The sequence below is a fragment of the Leptonychotes weddellii genome, chromosome 7 (assembly GCF_054177405.1).
Source record: "Leptonychotes weddellii isolate Sample4059 chromosome 7, ASM5417740v2, whole genome shotgun sequence".
In the NCBI taxonomy this organism is placed as follows: domain Eukaryota; kingdom Metazoa; phylum Chordata; class Mammalia; order Carnivora; family Phocidae; genus Leptonychotes; species Leptonychotes weddellii.
Window position 1 is genome coordinate 30,582,509 of NC_138375.1, and position 8,843 is coordinate 30,591,351.

Consider the following 8,843-nt stretch of genomic DNA (forward strand, 5'->3'; position numbering starts at 1 on the left):
TGTATTTCTAAACTTCTTTGATTTCCTGGTTTACCCATTCATTGTTTAGTAACATTTTATTTAACCTCCATATATTTGTGGTCCTTCCAAAGTTTTTCTTGCGATTGACTTCAAGTTTCATAGTGTTGTGGTCAGAAAATATGCATGGTATGATCTTAATCTTTTTGTACTTGCTGAGCCCTGATTTGTGACCTAGTATGAGACCTTGTGTGTCCCATATGTTCTTGAATAAAATGTGATTCTGATTCTTTAGGATGGGATGGATGTTCTGAATATATCTGTTAAGTCCACCTGGTCCACTGTGTCATTTAAAGCCATCATTTCCTTGTTGACTTCCTGCTTAGATGATCCATCTATTGATTTAAGTGGAGTGTCCCCTACTATTATTGTATTATTATCAATTAGTTCCTTTATGTTTGTTATTAATTGTTTTATATATTTGGGTGCTCTCATGTTGGAGGCATAAATATTTACAATTTTTAGATCTTCTTGTTGGATAGTCCTCTTTATTATGATATAGCACCCTTCTTCATCTCTTGTTATAGTCTTTGGTTTAAAATCTTCTTTGTCTGATATAAGTGTTGTTACTCTGGCTTTAATATAGTTAGTAATTTTAATTTTATGACCCAAAGTAAATTAAAGTAGATATAAATAACTGAAAATGTTTTTTAAATCCTCAAATATTTATAAATAATACAACACACTTCTAAAGAAAAAAATTACAAAATATTTTGAACTGAATGATAACAAAAATAGCATTAAAACTCATATTATGAAGTTAAATTAGTGTTTAGAAGAAAGTTAAATGCTTATACTAAAAAGGAAGAAATGTGAAAAAATAATGATCTAAGCTTCTACTTTAAAAAGCTAGAAAAAGAAGAACAAATAAAACCCAAAGTAAGAGAAGAAAGGAAGTGATTAAGCTAATATTGGAAATCAATAAAATAGAAAATGTACAAATAATACAGAAAAATAATTGTAACCAAAAATAATTTCTTTGAAAAGCTTAATGAAATTGGTAGAGCTCTGGAAATATTGATCAAGAAGAGTAAGACACAAATTATGACTATTAGGAATAAGTGATCCTATAGACATTTAGATTATAATAAGGAAGGAGTGCCTCAGGGTTCAGTGAGTTAAATGTCTGACTCTTGATTTTGGCTCAGGTAATGATCTCAGGGTCATGGAATTGAGCCCCACATCAGGCTCTGTGCTCATTGGGGAGTTTGCTTGATATTCTCTCTCTCCCTCTGCCTTCCCACCCCTGCTCTCTTTCTCTAAAATAAATAAATAAATCTTTTAAAAGAAAAAAGAGGATAATAAGGGAATATAATGGAAAATTATATGCAAATAAATTAAACATAGATGAAATGCACAAATTACTTGCAAAACACAAATTAACAAAACATACACAAGAAGAAATAGCAAATGTGAATAACTCTATTTAAGTTAAAAAAATTGAATTTGTAATCTGAAATATCTGAACAATGAAAACTCCAGTCCTGGATGACTTTACATAATTCTATTAGACATTTAAGGAAGAAATAATACCAATCTGACAAAAACTCTTTTGGAAAATAAGGAAATAAATGAACATTTTCTGCTTCATTTAATGAGACCAGCACCACTTGATAAAAAAAGTAAAACCAGAAAGAAAATAAGAAAATAAAATTTTAAACCAGTACCTCTCATGAATGTCAATGCAACAATCCTCAAATTTTTTTTGTCAAGTAAAAGGCAGGCATGGGATTAATTCAGGACCTGAAATTTGGTTTAGCTTTTCATAATCAATGTAATTCACTATTTTATAAGAATAAAGATAAAAACATGATTATCCAAACAGAGGTAGAAAAAGCATTCAATACAATTCATTACCCACTCATGATTAAGTAAAAATAGAAGGGAATTTTCTCAACTTATAGTGTCTACAACAAAATTACACAGCTAACATTAGACTTACCAGTGAAAGATTGAATGACCTTCCATCTCCTCCTAAAATCAGAAACAAGGCAAATATACTAATGTTAATCATAACTATTAAACATTGTACTAAAGGTAACCTATGTAATAAGAATAAGGAAAAAAGATATCATTTGGAACAAAAAAGTAAAACTGTCTTTGTTTTCAGATAATAAGATCATGTATACAGAAAATCTTAATGAATCTACAAAACAAAGCTTTTATAACTAATGAGTGCATTTATAAAGATTGCAGTTTATAACACTGGATACAAAAAATAACTACATACTAGCAATAAACACTTAAAAATAAAAATTAAAAGCAATACCATTCACAGTAGCATCAAAAAAAGCCCAACATATTTAGAGAAAAAAATTTAAAAATATGTGCAAGTTCTGTATACTAAAAGTTAAGAAACATTGCTGAGAGAAATTACACATAAATAAATGTAGAGATATACCATGTTTCTGCATTGGATGACTCCATATTGTTAAACTGTCATTTCTTCACAAATTGGTCTATGGTTTCAATGTTTAGCTATTTAAAATTCCAGAAGGCTTTTTTTTTTTAGAAGTTGACAGACTCTAAAATTTATGTGGAAATGCAAAAGATCAAAAATAGCCAAAATAATTTTGAATAAAGGAAGAAAGAGAATTTACTATAAAGCTATAGTAATTAAGACTATGATATTGGTGTAAGGATATACACACACACACACACACAGAGGAATATATATATATTTATATGTGTGTGTGTTTGTGTGTGTGTGTGTGTATCCGGGAATAGACCCACCTATATTTGATCAATTGATTTTGGGGCTTTCTGAGTTGGGCTGCATGCATAACCTATTTTTAAGGTGTTCCCCAGACACTATCAATTTCCTTGAGTTTAGTCTATGATAGAGCCTTTAAAAAGTATATTAAGAAAAATAAACAAACACTTGCTCCAGATTTCTGATCGTTTTTTACCAAAAACATTCTCTAACAATATACTCATTGACATTTCTCCCTAGAGACACCAAATATAACAGGGAAGAAAATGCAGAGTTTGCAGAACATTCCATTTTTGCAGAAAGCAAAGCATTAGAGGTCCAAGTCATGTGATTTTCATGGACTGACACTTTGCTCTGAATTGCACCTAAAATGCCAATGAGAAAGTGGTGAACTTTATACATTCTGTGGGTCACTCTGTCAGCCTCATGAGCTTTGATGTGATTTCCTTCAGTTTTTGCAATCTATTCAGTTAGGTCTGTTTTCACTTTCCCGTTGGCAATTTTCTATCCTGAGTCACATTGACCTCTTTCTGCACTGAAACAAGGAGGGGGCCAGCTTGCTATTTGGGCTCCTGCTGTGAACATGTGGAGAGGAAGTAGTGACATACTTCAGAAGGCCCAGTTTGCAATGCTTCTGAAGCATCTCCTATACACAAGAGGTCACCCACAAACATCTCTTCATTCTGTCTTTGTTAGGCCATCATTTTTATCTTACTATTAGAAAGACGGTGCAGGGGCACCTGGGTGGCTCAGATGGTTAAGCGTCTGCCTTCGGCTCAGGTCATGATCTCCAGGTCCTGGGATCGAGTCCCACATGGGCTCTCTGCTCAGTAGGGAGTCTGCTTCTCCCTCTCCCCACTGCTCCTGCTCTCTCTCTCTCTCTCTATCTCTCTGTCTCAAATAAATAAATTAAAAAAAAATTCTTAAAAAAAAAAAAAGACGTTGCAAAGAAATGTTTCTTGCATAGAGCCTGAACAATCAGCAGGTTTCCTGACATTTTCTTAGGCTTTTAGAGTTTATGTTCAGGAAAAGAATTTATAGCCTGGCATTTGATCAAAGTCTTTATTCTGTAGATCTAATAACCAGCTCCACTATGTTCTATAAAATATCAATATCTCGTTATCTTACATATTTGCCCCTCCCTCTGGCCAAACCTTCTGAAGAATTTAGCTAGGTCACCAGCTGTTCTATGCTGTCAAACTTCCATGGCTTAATTAAACAAAGGCTTTTCCCCCCTTTAAAAAATGGTGTTTTTTGGTGGGGGGAAAAGAGATGATAAATAAAGTTAGTTAAATCATTAAACTTATTTGTCTCTATTCAAACCATATGTTTGAAGGAAGGAAAGGAAGTTGGTGGGTCTTAGGGTTTGAATTCACAAAATCACAACCATTTTCATCTTTAACAAATGATTCCCAAGCAAACTTCTGCTGCCTTCTTTTGAAGGATCGTGCTTCTGCACAGAGGCTAGCCAACAAGCAGCTGACTAGGAGGGAGGTTTCCAAAAGAGCATTCTCTGCCCAGCTCACAGGAAACAGCCTATGAAGTGTTTCCAAACCAAGGTTGCCAAAGAAGATCTTTGCCAGCTAGCTGTGGTCCCCTGCTGTCCAGGATTCTCAAGGTCTCTCCCTCACAGCTGCCTAAATGCACAGTGGAACTTCTGAATATTCCAGGGGCAGGTTTAGGCATACAGACGATGGGGTATGGAATAGAAATAGGGAGGAAAGGGGAAGACATAAAACAATGTAAAAGCACAGGAGATTCCAGATTAACTGGAAAGGATTGCATAGATGTGAACAATTTGCATTGAGACATAAAATAAAGCAATGTTAGCTGTATTTGAGACATATTAGGTTGCAAATGGTGCATAATTTAGGGAGCCTGAAGGTTAATCTTTCAGTGCAATGTAGGCTGGAGTATTTAGATGGAGATTGTATCTTTATGGTTCTGAGGTAAACGTCATAAGGAACTAATACAAATAAAAGAAGCATTCTGGAAAAAAGATTTCAAAGTGCTTGGGCGTTCATTTAGATACAGAGGTTGAGAGGACTAATTCAAAATAGACTTAGGTACTGGACAAACCCAACAGACAATGCTAGTCTAACTGGACTCTCCTTTAGGTTTAGAATTCATAAACGAAATTTTGTAGATATTTGTTGAGAAACTGTAGAAGTTTAACCGAGTTTCCACTAAATTAGTATCATTTTAATGTAGACTGTTATACAATAATATTATATGATAGTTAACATTTCTAAGGAATCTTTTGTTATAAAAATATTAGTACCATTGCAGAAAGGGGAAGGACTATAGAGTTTTCCATTCTTGAACCAGCTGATATTTCTAATGCATTTACTATTGCCTTTTCCATTAATCTGCGTATATACTTAAACCTCTCCTTATCCAGTTTAGATCCCATAGTCATTATTATAATCGTTACTCTTTGTACACTCTTAATTCTGCTGTTTTTCTCTCCCATGATCATATTCACTGGTAAACCCCAACCTTCATTAAATCCAACTGTCTGTACTCTCTGTGCCTGTGGATGAACAGTTAGAGATGGCTGGAAGAAAACACAGAACCATGCTACTGTTCTCAAGTACTGGATGGCATTACTATAGTTCTCCCTAGTCAGTTCATTCTCCCACTCCCCCAGATCACTTTTTATATCTTCTCTTCTCCAACCTCCAAATTCCCTCTCCTCCAAATCACTCTGATGCCTTTTCTTCTCTTTTCACTAATAAAATAGGGGTAAGCAGAATAAGCCTTCCTCATTTTTTTACCACCATTTTTAAAACTACGTGCCTCTATACTGGTGCAGTCTACCTTCTCTCCTATTATAGCAGAAGAATTGTCCATGCTGGAAACTACGGCTCATGTATCACTTGTACACTTGACATCACTCTTCTGTTCAAGGGCTTTGTATTCCTCCTTGCCTCTGTACCATCATTTTTTTCTCCTTATTATACTATTCTCAGCAGCATAGACATGCTATACTATATCTCATATTTAACAAAGCAAACAAACCAAGTCAGTGTAAACAAATAAAACCCCCCCAAACTCAGAAAGCTTGACCCCATATGTTATTCCAGCTCCTGTCTTATTTCTCTGTTTCACTGTTTGAGCTACTAGAACTGGTTGTTTATCCTTTGTCTCTAATTTCTCACTTCACATCTCAACTCATTTCAATTAGAACTTTATATCCAATAGAAATCTCATTTTTCAGGATCCATAAAAAATCAACATCATGTTGCAAAACCCAGTGGTCTAGTCTCAGTCATCTTATTTGAATTCTTAGTAGCATTTAATAGAATTGATCATTACTTGGGGAACATGTTCTGAAATTCTTTCTTCCCTTGGTTTCTGGAATACTATACTGCATCCCTACCTCCCTAACTGCACCATCTGTTCTGTGGGATCCTCTTGGTTCAGTGCTTTCAATTCTCAGTTGTCAGAAATCTTCTTGATCTGAACTCTCTTGTGATCCCATCTAGTTCCCTGCAACCCAAATGACTCCCACATTTCTATCCCTAGCTGATCACTCCTGTAAGTCTTGTTCTAAGATATGTAACTGCCTATGTGACATCTCCATCTAAATGGATATTGGCCACCTTAACCTTAACATTTTCAAAACCAAATTCTCTTTATTTTTCATCTCCCCAAACATGCTCTTCCCATTTGCCTCATCTCAGGAAATAATTCTACATTCACCCTGCTGCTTGGACCCAAAATTTGGGATTTAGCGTTTTTCTCTCACACCTAATTTATCAGCAAACCCATCCAGTATATACTAATCCACTCTCTCTTACCATCTCTATAATTACCACTAGAAGCCAGCTTTGTGTTGAGTTGTAAGCGGTATATTCAAGGGAGTGCTGGCTGATTATGTTATATTTTTCTAATTTTCTTTGCAAGACTGTACCCATCTATTTATTTTAGTCTCATTTCTGTTTCAGAGTTAAATGATATCTTCAAAGGGTATCACAGGTGAAAATTTAAATTTTAAAACTATTAAGAGCACATTTTAGCTAATCAGCGCTTTTAGTTGTTAGGAGAAGGAGGTAAGAAATGCTTCCCCTCCACATGTTAAGGACCTAAATCAATCCGTGGGGTGCTCATGAATACTTTAGTGCTTAGTAATTAATAATGTTTGGTAGCAAGATGTTCTTAAGCCACATGGTAAGAGATTCATGTACCAAGTGCCAGAGGTTCTAGTTCTGTTTTTGCCAAGTAGGCAAGTCGTTTAACCTCTGTATGTTTTTTCTTCCATGCACTGGGTACAGCGACTGCCCTTTATTACACAGAACTGTTGTGCAGATAGATGATGAACGATTGTAGAAATATTTTGCACTTCTTAAAGGAAAGAAGAAATTTTAAAATCTCAATTTCCTGAAACACAGCTAAAGGTTGCCCAGTTATTTATTTATTTACATTATTTTTTACTTCTTTCTGTTTAAAAAATTATACAATAAATATGAAAAACTTTATAATAGAAAGAAAGAAACTTGGGTTGAAAATTAAAGGAAATCTTCAATCACTTAGTAGTCTTTCTGCATTCCACTTTACAATGGGTGGGCCAATCATGATATCACTACTAATACTAATTTTACATGCACAGAGCATTTTTCCTGTGGGCCAGGTACTGTGATGAGTATTTTTACAAAATTTTCTGTGGCAAGTGACAATGTATTTCCTTAAAAGCACCTTCAGTCATAACATTTTTGTTGTCAAAGAGAATCCCGTAACAACAATGAAAATTGATGCCCAGCATGATATTTATGGATATTTTTAGCAGGAGCAAAATGGACTAATTGGCAAACCCTTGGTTAATAGAAAAAACTAAAAACAACAAAGGTAATTATGCCTTAAGAATTCTGACTAGTTGAGATTCGGGATGTTTTAGTCTTCCGCATTTGTCTGTATAGATCATCTGGAAATTTCCAGACCATTAAGTACTCTCAGCTGAGGGTGTGTTATTACTGATGTTTCACAGGCTTTTAGAGTTAATAATCCCTGCATTAAGTGGCAAAGTTCTAATCTAGTCAAGTACTATTTAATGTATTTATTCAGTTACTTTGCATTCATTCTCACACTTTATTTTTGCATTCTTACTAACTTTTACAATAACTGATTTTACAAAAGGTTACATATATAAGAATATTCACAACCAGTATGAATCTCCATCTTCCTGGTTCCCAACATCAACCTTGCTATGCAAGGAAATGGTTTCCTTGGCCATTCATTCTTTGGCACTCTTGGCCTCATTTTAATGGGTTGTGTGCTTCTCTAATGTGTAAATTAACCTCCTGTCTTTTGTCACATGCTTTTAGTCAATGATGTTTTACTTTATGTCTATTGACTTACTTTGTCATATATTTCTGCACCATGACCTGATATGAAATAATATTTTTGTCTCTCCCATATTGCTATTTGAAATTTATGCTGTGCTTGCTTTCAAAACGGAAACTTAAAATGTCAAACCCGGATCAAAGCAGAACAATTAAAGATTAAAAAATTAAGTGCCATGAACAATCCTTATACATCTATAATATTTTATCAGAATCTGGGAATAAAATTGTTCCCAGCCTAGAAACTAAATTTAGCTTTATGCCATTCAACAGCTAAGTCATAAAAGGAAACATAAGGGTTTTGTTTTGTTTTTTGTGGTTTTTTTTGGCCTCCTTGTCTGATAAAATGAGGCATTCCGGATCATCAGGTGGGATTTATCTTTTCCTTAGGTTCAGTTGGTAGAAAAAAATATGTTGGTGAAGTTTTATTATGTTAAAAATACATTACAAGAGCTAAAATGCTGGTTGATGTGCCACAACAAGACAAGTGTCCCCATTAACTACTTTAGGCAGCCTGAGGCTAGTGTCTCAGTTCTCTTGTCAGTCCCTTTGGAGTTCCTGCTCCCACTCTGTGCCCAGCCATGTATATGTGTCATTCATCCCCTTATTACCTCCTTCCTCTTTCCACTTCCATCTACTGATCCTGTTTCTATCCTTTGAAGGCCTCTGCTTACTGGTTTCTTTTTTTATTTTAGTTTAGTTTTAATTTTTTTAAAAATTTTATTATGTTACATTAATCACCATACATTACATCATTAGTTTTTGATGTA